This window comes from Pogoniulus pusillus, chromosome 7 (assembly GCF_015220805.1).
Source record: "Pogoniulus pusillus isolate bPogPus1 chromosome 7, bPogPus1.pri, whole genome shotgun sequence".
NCBI classification, from domain to species: domain Eukaryota; kingdom Metazoa; phylum Chordata; class Aves; order Piciformes; family Lybiidae; genus Pogoniulus; species Pogoniulus pusillus.
The window spans coordinates 3,745,269-3,761,042 of record NC_087270.1 but is presented as its reverse complement, the minus strand read 5'-3'; positions in this window follow the sequence as shown (position 1 = coordinate 3,761,042).

The window sequence follows — 15,774 nt, the reverse complement described above, 5'->3', positions numbered from 1 at the left end:
AGAATGGTTTTGGTTGGAAGGGACCTCAAAGCTCAGTCAGTTCCAACCCCTCCTGTAGGCTTGATATTAGAAGGAAGCTCTTCACAGAGAGAGTGATTGGCATTGGAATGGGCTGCCCAGGGAGGTGATGGAATTGCCATCCCTGGAGGTGTTGAAGCAAAGCCTGGATGAGGCACTTAGTGCCAAGGTCTGGTTGATCAGCTAGGGCTGGACTGGATGTTCTTGATTGGATAGGTTGGACTGGATGAGCTTGGAGGTCTCTTCCAACCTGCTTGATTCTATGATTCTATGATCTATAGACCAACCTCATTTCGTACTACACAGCAGCATCTCAACCTCATTTCATACTACACAACAGCATCTCACCACTGCCAAAGATATGTCTGGAATGCCATAGGATGGAAATCAAAAAGCCCTCTAAGGATAGTTCAGATATTCATTGAGATCCTATATTCACACAGCATTTTGGAGCAATCTCTTTCTGTTCAAGACCATTCTTGATTTCTATCTACCTGTTGATTGCTTTAGGACCTTTTCACAGTGAAAGCTTTGCTTAGAAAGGTGCAAAAGGTGGAGAGAGAGTGAGAAAAAAATAAAAACCAAACAAAAAAAACCCCATAAACCAACCCAAACTCTGTTAAGTTTGAAGTGTGAAGGAATATCCTGCAATGGTTTGAAGTGATGACATTAAAGATAGGTCTTTTAGGAGCAATCAGAGTTTTCATCATGGCTTTATAAAGCACTCTGGGTGTGTGCTAACATTTCCCACTGTGGCTGACATTTCTGAAAGGAAAGACCCTTAAATGAATGCCATAAGCTATTGTTCATCACATTTTCAGGCTCTTTCTTTATCCCTCACAGAGGCTGATGCTTGTTCTGAACAAAGTTGTCTGTGGGGTGCAGTTGCACTTGCAATCATGCTCACACCATGGGATGAAATGTGTACCTTTACATCTTGCATAGAATCATAGAATGGCTTAGTATAGAATCATAGAATGGCTTAGGTTGGAAGGGACCTTAGGCTTGGGTGCTCAAGGTCTCATCCAGCCTGGCCTTGATCACCCCCAGGCAGGAGGCAGCCACAACTTCCTTTGGCAGCCTGTACCAGAGTCTCCCCTGAAGAACTTCCATCTCAGCTCTGCTCACACCCTGCTCTACCTCAGCTCCAAACCATTCCCCCTTGGCCTGTCTCCAGCACAAGTCCCTCTGCAGCCTTCCTGCAGGATCCCTTTAGGCAGTGGCAGGCAGCTCTGGGGTTCCCCTGGCGCCTTCTCCTCTGCAGGCTGCACCCCCACCCCCAGCTCCCTCAGCCTGTGCTCACAGCAGAGCTGCTCCAGCCCTGGCATCATCTTTGTAGCCTCCTCTGGACATTCTCCAGCAGCTCTGTGTCCTCATTCTGCTGAGGACAGCAGCACTGGAGGCAGGATTGGAGGTGAGGTCTGAGCAGAGCAGAGCTAAGGGGCAAAATCTCTCTTGTCCTGATGTGTTCTTCCTATGTCCAGAACTGGAGGCAGCATTCAAGTCTCCTTGAGATCTTCTCCACCTGACAGTCAGTGCTTTGCTAAGCTTCTTAGCTCTGCCTCAGCTCCAAACCATTCCCCCTTGGCCTATTTCAGACCCCCTCAGCACAAGTCCCTCTGCAGCCTTCCTGCAGGATCCCTTCAGGCACTTGCAGACAGCTCTGGGGTCCCCCAGGAGCCTTCTCCTCTGCAGGCTGCACCTCCCCAGCTCCCTCAGCCTGTGCTCACAGCAGAGCTGCTCCAGCCCTGCCATCATCTTTGTGGCCTCCTCTGGACTCTCTCCAGCAGCTCTGTGTCCTCTTTTCTGCTGGGGACAGCAGCACTGGAGGCAGGATTGGAGGTGAGGTCAGAACAGAGCAGAGTCAAGGGGCACAATCCCTTCTCTTGCCCTTAATCAAAGTATCTCTGGGTGCAGCCCAGCTGCACGCAGCTGCCTGCTGAGCTGATGCCTCTGCTCACCATGCTGTGCACTTCTGGCCAGTCTCAGAAGCCTCAGAGATGGAGATAAGAGGAGTGAACCCGCAGCGAGGTTTTGGAACCCTATTGGGGTGAGACCTGTTGATAACAGGAAGGTAATTTATGAGCCAGTGGTACCATCCAGTCTCGGAAACCAAAGCAGATAAGAATCTTATCAGCTGTGTGATCAGCCTCAGACTTCCCTGCCTGACCACTCCTCATCGCTCTGCACTTTCCCAGCTGCCAAACACATCCACGGAGCAGAAAGCTAATCCAAGATTCCTAGGGCCAGCTGCAGAACCTGGCTCCCGAGTTATTCCCTCTCGGATATGAGACTGCTGCAGTGCAAGGATCAGAGAGGAAAAGAGGAGGAGATCTGTTGTAAAGCCCACACCTTGTCTTGGGTCTCTCTTTTCCTTCTAGTGCACTCTGTGACCAGGGCATATTAGTGCTCTATGCACTGACCACAGAATAATAATGGTGTTGTTATTTAGCAGTGTATAATTAATAATAACTATTAATTGTCATGTAATAATATTATTAATGCTATTAATCGTTATATTATAACCATGGTTAATAATGAGTACTAATTACTGCTACAAATAACCATTAATCATAATATAATCATATTATTAATGCTATGAATTGTTATATTATAACCATGGTTAATAATAAGTACTAATTAATGCTGTTAATAACTATTAATAATAATATAACCATATTATTAGTGCTGTGAATTGTTATATTATAACCATGGTTAATAATAAGTACTAATTAATGCTGTTAATAACTATTAATAATAATATAACCATATTATTAGTGCTATGAATTGTTATATTATAACCATGGCTAACAATAAGCACTAATTAATGCTATTAATAACTAATAAGAATAATATAACCATATTATTAGTGCTGTGAATTGTTATATTATAACCATGGTTAATAATAAGTACTAATTAATGCTGTTAATAACTATTAATAATAATATAACCATATTATTAGTGCTATGAATTGTTATATTATAACCATGGTTAATAATAAGTACTAATTAATGTTAATAACTAGTTATCAGAATATAATCATATTATTAATGCTATGAATGGTTATATTCTAACCATGATTAATAATAAGTACTAACTAATGTTATTAATCACTAGTAATCAGAATATAATCATATTATTAATGCTATGAATGGTTATATTCTAACCATGATTAATAATAAGTACTAACTAATGTTATTAATAACTAGTAATCAGGGTATAACCATATTATTAATGCTATGAATGGTTATATTATAACCATGGTTAATTATAAGTAGTAATTAATGCTATTAATAACTGTTAATCAGAATATAATCATATTATTAATGCTGTGAATTGTTATAACCATTGTTATTAATAAATACTAATCACTGCTATCAATAACTATTAATAATGATTAAGTTCTAATGGTAATGGTAGTAGTAATGATAGTAATAGTACTTTTGATAATAATAACAACAATAGTAGTAGTGATAATAACAATAACAACAAAACCAATAACAATAACAACAGCAACAATAATAACAATTATTAATAGTACCAATTACTCATATTAATAACTTAATAATTATGAAATTACAATAGTAGTAGCAGTATGAATGATAGTAATAGTAGAAGTGATAATAACAACAGTGACAATAACAACAGCAACAATAATAACCATAACAATTATTAATAGCAAGTGCTAATTACTGATATTCATAACTTAATAATTATGGAATTGCAATGGTAACAGCAGTACTAATGATAGTAATAGTAGTAGTGATAAAAACAATCATAACAATAACAACAGCAACAATAATAGCAATGACAATTGTTAATAGTAAGTACTGATTACTGATATTAATATCTTAATAATTATGGAATTATAATAGCAATAGTAGTGCTAATGATAGTAACTGTAGTAGTGATGATAATAACAGTAATAGGAATAATAGTTGTGCTAGTTTGAGCCTAGCTGGGGTATTTTAGTGAGACGAATTAGATGTAGGTTACAGCAGAGAATCAGAGAAACACAGAAACACAGAATCAGAGAAACACAGAAACACAGAACCAGAGTCATAGAAACACAGAATCATAGAAACACAGAAACACAGAATCATAGAATTATGGAAATGCAGAAACACAGAATCAGAGAATCAAAGAAACACAGAAACACAGAATCAGAGAATCAAAGAAACACAGAAACACAGAATCAGAGAAACACAGAAACACAGAATCAGAGAATCATAGAAACACAGAAACACAGAATCAGAGAGACACAGAAACAGATTCAGAGAATCATAGAAACACAGAAACATAGAAACAGAATCAGAGAATCATAGAAACACAGAAACACAGTATCAGAGAATCATAGAATCAGAGAAACACAGAAACACAGTATCAGAGAATCATAGAATCAGAGAAACACAGAAACATAAAATCGTAGAAACACAGAATCAGAGAAACATAGAAACACAGAATCAGAGAATCATAGAAATACAGAACCAGAGAATCATGGAATCATAGAAACACAGAACCAGAGAATCAGAGAAACACAGAATCAGAGAAACACAGAACCAGAGAATCACAGAAACACAGAATCATATAATCATAGAAAAACACAGAAACAGAGTCATAGAAACACAGAATCATAGAATTATAGAAACACAGAAACACACAACCAGAATCACAGAAACACAGAATCACAGAATCACAGAAACACACAACCAGAGTCACAGAATCACAGAAACACACAACCAGAGTCACAGAAACACAGAATCATAGAAACACAGAACCAGTGAATCATAGAAACACAGAAACACAGAATCATAGAAACACAGAACCAGGGAATCATAGAAACACAGAAACATAGAATCATAGAATCATAGAAACACAGAACCGGAGAATCAGAATCATAGAAACACAGAAACACAGAACCAGATAATCATAGAAACAGAATCACAGAAGCATAGAAACACAGAAACACAGAACCAGATAATCATAGAAACAGAATCACAGAAGCATAGAAACACAGAAACACAGAATCAGAGAATCATAGAAAAATAGAAACACAGAAACACAGAATCGGAGAAACATAGAAACACAGAATCATAGAATCATAGAAACACAGAAACACAGAAACACAGTATCAGAAATCATAGAATCAGAGAAACACAGAAACATAGAATCATAGAAACACAGAACCAGAAAATCATAGAATCATAGAAACACAGAAACACAGAACCAGAGAATCATAGAATCATAGAAACACAGAACCAGAGTCATAGAAACACAGAAACACAGAACCAGAGAATCATAGAAACAGAATCACAGAAGCATAGAAACACAGAACCAGATAATCATAGAATCATAGAAAGAAAGAACCACAGAATCAGAGAATCATAGTATCAGAGAAACATAGAATCATGGAATTGTAGAATCATTGAATCACAGAATCATTGAATCACAGAAACACAGAATCATGGAATCACAGAATCATGAGATCCCTGAAACACAGAATCACAGAACCATGGAATTGCAGACTCACAGAATCATAGAACCACAGAATCACAGACACACAGGATCACAGAATTGTAGGATCATGGAATGGTAGAATCCTTGAATCTCAGAAACACAGAATCACAGAACCAGAGCCTCAGAGAGCCACAGAATTATAGAACAGTTGAGTTTGGAAGAGGCCTTTGAGATCATCAGGTCCCACTGCTTGCACACAAGTCATTAGCATCCTGGCCAAGTATTTTCCCTTTGCCTGATGCCTTCTGCTCAGTGAACTGAGAGCTCACTTTTACGTTCCTTGGTGCTTAGACTAAGATGAGACAAGCAGCAGGCATCTAGCAGCAGGACTTCAAAGAGAAATCAGTGCTTCCCCTGCCGGTCCTGCCTCATGCACTGGAAGCAGCTGGGTTGCTTTGAACTCAACTTTAACTTCACTTCAGAGCCTCTCTGAGAGAGGATGTCAATTGGTGTAGCAAGGTGGTGCAAGCCACTGGTGAGTGGGTGTTAGGGGACCTCCTCTGAGCTCAGCCGTAGCGTGTGCGAGTTGCTCTAAGCCCTGACCACAGCTACCAACTCCTTTAGTTCATGCTGGAGTAATTCATCCTTTTACTTCCGCCCATCCCCAGTTGAACCTCAATAAATTACTCTCACTGCACATTGCTGGGGCCACCTGGGGCTCAGATTCGAGGGGAGGGATCAGATGAAAGCTCTTTAAGCAGAGGGAAGTGCACAGGTATGACTATGGGTGGTAAATCATTTCCTTCCTTGTGTTTTCCCCCACCCTGGGTAACACTCCCTCTGGCTATCCATGCTCTCCATCTATTGATTCATGCTTCTCTTGAGCTATATTTAGGATGAAACCAGCTCTCTCCTTCTGAGAGGAGACTGGCTGAGGTTAGGGAGATTACTGCCCTGGGGGCTGTAATGCAGTTTTCACCTTCCTTCAAGCACTTTGAACTGAGGAAACAGATGGGTGCCAAATGGCCATCAGAAGTGGTCTGGGTCAAGTGATGTGGTGGAGATGCAGCCGGACCCATCCCAACGGGAAAAGCCATGGGCAGAGCCAGGCCAAACCTCCCACACTCAGGAGACCAAAGAGCCCTCCTCAGAGAGAAGATTTTGAGCAGGAGGTGTGTTCAGAACACACTGATCCTTCACATGGAATCCATAGCACCACCAGGCATTGCTCCTCAGTTTCTCCTGTGATCAGCTTTTCCTTGTTAGCAGTGCCAGGTCCTTCAAAGACAAGAGACCTTTGGAAGCATCCATATGGGATGCAGTAGAGGTGTGTGGAGGGTGAGAATAGACACAACAGGACTGACAAACATCAGTTGAGAGGAGATCATGAGCAGAGGAGGTGAAACAAACCCCCATGCTCTGTTTCCTTCTCAGGTCTTTAGTCAAGCTCTCTACAAGCGACATGAAGAGAATTTTCTGGTGCATCCTGGCCCAGTTCTGTTGACCTGGGCATGCTGGCCCAGAGTTCATGGTCACGTTATCAACTGCCTCTTCTTTGTGGCACATCCTGGCACAGTTTTAAACTGGGTATACAGAGTCACAGGACTAACCAGGTCAGGTTGGAAAAGACCTCTGAGACCATCGAGTCCAACCTATCACCTAATCCTTCTAATCGACTAAACCATGGCACTAAGTGTCTCATGCAGCCTCTTTTTAAACACCTCCAGGGATGGTTGTCCTTTCTTCAGGTGGCTACTGAGTATATATGTCTACTACATCCACAAGTAGGTAGCTGTGATAGCTTTGCTCTGCTCTTTTGATAGGTTTGCTCTTCTCTCTTCACAGGTTTGCTCTGCTCTGCTGAAGCTTCACCTCCAGTCCTGCCTCCAGTGCTGCTGTTCTCAGCAGAAGGAGGACACAGAGCTGCTGGAGAGAGTCCAGAGGAGGCCATAAAGATGATGCCAGGGCTGGAGCAGCTCTGCTGTGAGCACAGGCTGAGGGAGCTGGGGGGGGTGCAGCCTGCAGAGAAGGCTCCAGGGGGACCTCAGAGTTGCTTGCCAGTGCCTGAAGGGATCCTGCAGGAAGGCTGCAGAGGGACTTGTGCTGAGGGGGTCTGGAAACAGGCCAAGGGGGAATGGTTTGGAGCTGAGGTAGAGCAGGGTTGGAGTGGAGCTGAGGAAGAAGTTCTTTGTTACAAAGGTACAGGCTGCCAAAGGAAGTTGTGGCTACCTCCTGCCTGGGGATGTTCAAGGCCAGGTTGCATAAGTCCTTGACCATCTGAATCTAGTTGAGAGGGTTCCCTGCCCCTAACAGGAAGGTTGGAGTAGATGAACTCTGAGGTCCAACCTGAGCCATTCTAGGATTCCATGATGTAGACCATAATTGTCAGCCAAAAAAAAAAAAAGGTACTACTCTGACTACTCACAATATGACCTGAAGAGATTTGTTTACAGACATCTGATACAGGAAGAAATGTTCCACTTCCAGCAAAAAAAAAACCCTCTCCATGATTTATGCACTGTGCAGACACAACTCCTGCTCTCAGTTCCCACCAGCCCAGCAAGTGGAAGCCACCACATGAATTTTTAACCAAAAAACCAGATGACATTACTGACTGATTGAAACCTCTCAGGATTTGTTTGTGTAGGGGGAAAAAAAAATAGGAGGATAAGAGGTGGAAAGCTCAGGGCTGAGAGGATCCAGAAAGCTAAATGAAGGTCTCCAGTGCACACAGGGTGTTTGATTTGCTTGTTGGTCAAGCTGCTTTTACCTAGAGAAGGAAAACATTATTAACCCTCAGATTGTGGACACAATCATAGCTAGGCAAAGATCCCATGGGGAAAAAAGAAAACCCTTCACAAGCCATAGAATCATAGAATCAGACAGGTTGGAAGAGACCTCCAAGCTCACCCAGCCCAATCTAGCACCCAGCCCTAACCAATCAACCAGACCGTGGCACTAAGTGCCTCATCCAGCCTTGGCTTCAACACCTCCAGGAATGAGGACTCCACCACCTCCCTGGGCAGCCCATTCCAATGTCAATCACTCTCTCTGCCAACAACTCCTGTGCTCTCCAAGCAGATCCATCAGGTCTTCCACAGACATGGAACTTCTCCCATTTAGCTTTCACAGAACCACAGGTTGGAAAAGGCCCTCAGGATCACCAAGTCCAACCCTTGAGTAAGGGTCATCCTTACTCAACAAGATTCATCTTAAACCACAGACTTTTCTCATGCTGGTGAGCAAAGTGTCTCCATTTCCAATTGCATTCCTGGCTTTTGAGACTCCTTGAGTCTCCTGGCAAGCAGCAGCTTGCCAGGGGAGCTCACAGAGTAGGGAAGACACTGTGATGCTGCAGGGCAGCCTAATGGGATGTGCCTCCCAGGGCTCCAAAGGTCCTGCCTGTGACCCAAAAAAGACAGATTCAGTGCTGCCTGATGCAAGTGGAAAACTTTGGAGAGATTGGGCTAAAAACAGTACAAGAGCTGGGAGTTGACAGGATCTGAGTGGCTTAGGTGAGAAGTAATCACATAACTTGCAGTCCCGAGGATGAGAATTGATCACCTAAGGTTGGTTGTTTCTTAAGCCAGTTGGAGGAGTGAAATGGCTGCACTGGTGCAGATCCAACATTTTATCTGGGCTGAGGAACTGGTTGAGGATCTGACTCATCTAGATCATCTACTCCATCCACTCGTCAAGACCATCTACTCCATCCACTAGTCAAGATCATCTACTCCATACATTCACCAAGACCATCTACTCCATCCACTTGTTAAGATACTCTACTCCATCCACTCATCAAGATCAGCTACTCCATCCATTCACCCAGATCAGCTATGTCACCCACTCATCATCTACTCCATGCACTCATCAAGATGATCTGCTCCATCCACTCATCAAGACCTACTCCATCCATTCACCAAAATCATCTACTTCACCCACTTATCAAGATCATCTACTCCAGGCACTCATCAAGATCATTTACTCCATGAACTCATCAAGATCATCTACTCCATGAACTCATCAAGATCATCTACTCCATCCACTTGTCAAGATCATCTACTCCAGGCACTCATCAAGATCATCTACTCCATGAACTCATCAAGATCATCTACTCCATGAACTCATCAAGATCATCTACTCCAGGCACTCATCAAGATCATCTACTCCAGGAACTCATCAAGATCATCTACTCCATCCACTTGTCAAGATCATCTACTCCATCCAATTGTCAAGATCATCTACTCCATCCATTCACTCACCCACTAAGAAACTCTGGAACTGCTAAAACACCTTGAACATGATATCACAGCTCACCAACAAACATCTCAGAAACCTCTTCACACAGACACACTGGGCTAAAACCACTACAAGGGCTGGGACTTGACAGGACCTGAGTGGCTTAGGTGAGAAGTAGTCATATAAATTGCAGTCCTGAGGATGGGAATAGATCATCTAAGGTTGGTTGTTGCCTGCTTAAGCCAGTTGGAGGAGTGAAATAGCTACATTGGTGCAGCTCCATCTCTTCAGCTGGGCTGAGGATCTGGCCACTCAGTGTAATTGAACAACTCTCCAAGCCCTTACTCAGCAGAATGCAGTCTGAGGTTGACCTTTTGCACCAACCACTGAGGGCCACAGAAGCTGCCTGCTTCCCAAGCTGACCCATCTGACTCAGCCTCCTGCAAAGTGACTCTGTAGGAGAAGGTCAAAAGAAAGAGCAATGCAAAGGCTCCTCAGCAGGGAGCTGCCCTCTGGGATGTTAGGTGATTTAAATTAACTGGCAGCATGCTGAGTAGCTTCCATTTCTATATCTGGATGTGAGTGGGAACAGCTAAGGTCAAAGGGTCAGCTTCTTCTTCAGCAGGATGAGATCCTTTTGCTGCCTCCCCCCTTTTTTTTTTGGTGAGCACCACACCAGGGCTTTCTTTTGGGGCTTACAATTGCATTCCAGAATAAATGACAATGTTAATGCAACTGAAAAAGAACACCCCAAAAGTGTCAGAGGAGAAGATTTCTCTTTCTCTTAGCTTCTACTTCCCAGGATTGCTTAGCAGAGTTCCTCATCACCCTTTACATTTCCACTAGAGATATAGGGAGCAGGCCCTAGAGGGACTTTAGATTTTCTATCATTGAATTGATGAGTAGTCCCTAGGAAAACTCCAGACTCCAAATTTTATATCTAAGGACATAATGAGTAGTCCCTAGGAAAACTCCAGACTCCCTAGAGGGATTCTAGACTCAGACTCTATGTCTAAGGGCACAATGAGTAGTCCTTAAAGAGACTCTAGACTCAGACTTTATGTCTAAGGACACAAGGAGTAGTCTTTAGAGAGACTCCAGACCCAGACTGTATGTCTAAGGACACAAGGAGTAGTCTTTAGAGAGACTCCAGACCCAGACTGTATGTCTAAGGACACAAGGAGTAGTCTTTAGAGAGACTCCAGACCCAGACTGTATGTCTAAGGACACAACGAGTAGTCCCCAGAGGGACTCCAGACCCCAGACTTTATGTCTAAGGACACAATGAGTAGCCCCCAGAGGGACTCCAGACTTTGTATCTAAGGACACAATAAGTAGTCCTTAGAGAGAATCTAGGCCCAGACTTTATGTCTAAGGACACAAGGAGTAGTCCCCAGAGGGACTCCAGACTTTATATCTAAGGACACAATGAGTAGTCCCTAGAGAGACGCTAGACCCAGACTCTATGCCTAAGGACACAATAACTAGTCCCTAGAGAGACTCCATACTCCAGACTTTATGTCTAAGGACACAAGGAGTAGTCTTTAGACAGACTCTAGACCCAGACTGTATGTCTAAGGACACAATGAGCAGTTGCTAGAGAGACTCCAGACCCCAGACTTTATGTCTAAGAACACAATGAGTAGTCCCCAGAGGGACTCCAGACTTTATATCTAAGGACACAATGAGTAGCCCCTAGAGGGACTCCAGACCCCAGACTTTATGTCTAAGGACACAAGGAGTAGTCTTTAGAGAGACTCTAGACCCAGACTTTATGTCTAAGGACATAATGAGTAGTCCCCAGAGGGACTCCAGACCCCAGACTTTATGTCTAAGGACACAATGAGTAGCCCCCAGAGGGACTCCAGACTTTGTATCTAAGGACACAATAAGTAGTCCTTAGAGAGAATCTAGGCCCAGACTTTATGTCTAAGGACACAAGGAGTAGTCTTTAGAGAGACTCCAGACCCAGACTGTATGTCTAAGGACACAATAACTAGTCCCTAGAGAGACTCCATACTCCAGACTTTATGTCTAAGGACACAAGGAGTAGTCTTTAGAGAGACTCTAGACACCAGACTGCATGTCTAAGGACACAAGGAGTAGTCTTTAGAGAGACTCTAGACCCAGACTTTATGTCTAAGGACACAAGGAGTAGCCCCCAGAGGGACTCCAGACTTTGTATCTAAGGACACAATGAGTAGTCCCTAGAGAGACTCCAGACCCCAGACTTTGTATCTAAGGACACAATGAGTAGTCCCCAGAGGGACTCCAGACTTTGTATCCAAGGACACAATGAGTAGTCCTTAGAGAGACTCTAGACCCAGACTTTACGCCTAAGGACACAATAACTAGTCCCTAGAGAGACTCCAGACCCCAGACTTTATGTCTAAGGACACAAGGAGTAGCCCCCAGAGGGACTCCAGACTTTGTATCCAAGGACACAATGAGTAGTCCCCAGAGGGACTCCAGACTTTGTATCCAAGGACACAATAACTAGTCCCTAGAGAGACTCCAGACCCCAGACTTTATGTCTAAGGACACACTGAGCAGTCGCTAGAGAGACTCCAGACCCCAGACTTTATGTCTAAGAACACAATGAGTAGCCCCCAGAGGGACTCCAGACTTTATATCTAAGGACACAAGGAGTAGCCCCTAGAGAGACTCCAGACCCCAGACTGTATGTCTAAGGACACAAGGAGTAGTCGCTAGAGAGACTCTAGACTCAGACTTTATGTCTAAGGACACAAGGAGTAGCCCCCAGAGGGACTCCAGACCCCAGACTTTATGTCTAAGGACACAAGGAGTAGCCCCCAGAGGGACTCCAGACCCCAGACTTTATGTCTAAGGACACAAGGAGTAGCCCCCAGAGGGACTCCAGACCCCAGACTTTATGTCTAAGAACACAATGAGTAGCCCCCAGAGGGACTCCAGACCCCAGACTTTATGTCTAAGGACACAAGGAGTAGTCTTTAGAGAGACTCTAGACCCAGACTGTATGTCTAAGGACACAATGAGTAGTCCCCAGAGGGACTCCAGACCCCAGACTTTATGTCTAAGGACACAATGAGTAGCCCCCAGAGGGACTCCAGACTTTGTATCTAAGGACACAAGGAGTAGTCCTTAGAGAGAATCTAGGCCCAGACTTTATATCTAAGGACACAATGAGTAGCCCCTAGAGAGACTCCAGACCCCAGACTGTATGTCTAAGGACACAAGGAGTAGTCGCTAGAGAGACTCTAGACTCAGACTTTATGTCTAAGGACACAAGGAGTAGCCCCCAGAGGGACTCCAGACCCCAGACTTTGTATCTAAGGACACAAGGAGTAGTCCTTAGAGAGACTCTAGACCCAGACTGTATGTCTAAGGACACACTGAGCAGTCACTAGAGCGACTCCATACTCCAGATTTTATGTCTAAGGACACAAGGAGTAGTCCTTAGAGGGACTCCAGACCCCAGACTTTATGTCTAAGGACACAAGGAGTAGTCTTTAGAGAGACTCTAGACTCAGACTTTATGTCTAAGGACACAATGAGTAGCCCCTAGAGAGACTCCAGACCCCAGACTTTATGTCTAAGGACACAATGAGTAGTCTTTAGAGAGACTCTAGACTCAGACTTTATGTCTAAGGACACAATGAGTAGCCCCTAGAGAGACTCCAGACCCCAGACTTTATGTCTAAGGACACAATGAGTAGTCTTTAGAGAGACTCTAGACCCAGACTGTATGTCTAAGGACACAAGGAGTAGCCCCCAGAGGGACTCCAGACTTTGTATCTAAGGACACAATGAGTAGTCCCTAGGGAGACTCTAGACCCCAGACTTTGTATCTAAGGACACAATGAGTAGCCCCCAGAGGGACTCTAGACCCAGACTTTGTATCTAAGCACACATATCTACTGTTCCTAGAGGGACTCCAGACTGTTTCCATCAGATTTACTTCCTGCTTTCTACAGCTTTTTTTTTTATCATCTGCTCTTTCTTTACCTCTCTTCTTTCCAGTGGGAGAGTTTGCAGGAGGTTTTGGGATTCAGGGAGTCGTTGGAGTTTATTTGCTTTGAATTGTTTCTCAATAAGCATTTTCTGAGGACAATGAAGCTACAGGAAAGCATCTTTCACAAGGGAGGAAGGGAGGAAGGAAGGAAGGAAGGAAGGAAGGAAGGAAAGAAGGAAGGAAGGAAGGAAGGAAGGAAGGAAGGAAGGAAGGAAGGAAGGAAGGAAGGAAGGAAGGAAGGAAGGAAGTGAGACAGGGAGGAAGGAAGGAAGGAAGGAAGGAAGGAAGGAAGGAAGGAAGGAAGGAAGGAAGGAAGGAAGGAAGGGAGGGAGACAGGAAGGAAGGAAAGGAAGGAAGGAAGGAAGGAAGGAAGGAAGGAAGGAAGGAAGGAAGGAAGGAAGGAAGGAAGGAAGGAAGGAAGGAAGGGAGAAAGGGAGGAAAGAAGGAAGGAAGGAAGGAAGGAAGGAAGGAAGGAAGGAAGGAAGGAAGGAAGGAAGGAAGGAAGGAAGGAAGGAAGGAAGGAAGGAAGGAAGGAAGGAAGGAAGGAAGGAAGGAAGTGAGACAGGGAGGAAGGAAGGAAGGAAGGAAGGAAGGAAGGAAGGAAGGAAGGAAGGAAGGGAGGGAGGGAGGGAGACAGGAAGGAAGGAAGGAAGGAAGGGAGTGAGACAGGAAGGAAGGAAAGGAAGGAAGGAAGGAAGGAAGGAAGGAAGGAAGGAAGGAAGGAAGGAAGGAAGGAAGGAAGGAAGGAAGGAAGGAAGTGAGACAGACAGGAAGGAAGGAAGGAAGGAAGGAAGGAAGGAAGGAAGGGAGAAAGGGAGGAAAGAAGGAAGGAAGGAAGGAAGGAAGGAAGGAAGGAAGGAAGGAAGGAAGGAAGGAAGGAAGGAAGGAAGGGAGGGAGGGAGACAGGAAGGAAGGAAGGAAGGAAGGAAGGAAGGAAGGAAGGAAGGAAGGAAGGAAGGAAGGAAGGAAGGGAGGGAGGGAGACAGGAAGGAAGGAAGGGAAGCAGGGAGGGAGGGAGGAAGGGAGGAAGGAAGAAAAGAAGGACAGTCAATACTATCTACTCCATCCACTATGCAAGATCATCTACTCCATCCATTCACCAGACCGTCTACTCCATCTACTCATCAAGATCAGCTACTCTATCCATCCATCCATCCATCCATCCATCCATCCATCCATCCATCTATCCATCCACCAAGATCATCTACTCCATCCACTCATCAAGATCAGCTACTCCATCCACTTGTTTGTCAAGATCATCAACTCCATCCATTCACTAAGGTCTTCTACTCCATCCACTCATCAAGACCATTAACTCCATCCACTCACCAAGACCATCTACTCCATCTACTCATCAAGATCAGCTACTCCATCCATTCACCAAGATCAGCTACTCCTTCCATCCATTCACCCACTAAAAGACTCCCAAACTGCTAAAACACCTTGACCATGATATCACAGCTCACCAGGTAGCTGCCAGGCAACCCAGAAACCTCTTAACACAGACATTGTAGCCCCCAAAATGTTCATTTCAAGGTCTCCCAGATCTTTTTCTCCTCTAAATGTGCTGCCCAGGCCCCACAGCATCACAACCTGACCTGCTTCCCAGCCTTTGGAAGTGGTCTAGTTCCACTGGGTGCTTCACCCCCCCCCCCCCCCCCCCCCCCTCCAGAGGTGTGAGTTATCTCTCTGTAACACCATCCTGCCACCTCTAGTTGCATAATGAAGTCCCATACCAACTAAATCAGTTGATGGATCTCTGGCTGATAAGTTTATTAATAGAAGAACAGCTTGAGCTGATTCAAAGCTGTATCTCCAAAGAGAAGATCCACTTCTGGAGCCCCTGGGACAAGAGGGATGTGGAGGTGCTGGAGTGTGTCCAGAGCAGGGCCCCGAGGATGCTGAGAGGCTGCAGCAGCTCTGCTGTGAGCACAGAGTGAAAGAGTTGGGGCTGTGCAGGCTGGAGCAGAGGAGGCTCCCAGGTGACCTTCTTGTGGCCTGCCAGGATCTGAAAGGGGCTACAAAAAAGCTGGGGAGGGACTTTTGAGGACATCAGGAAGTGCCAG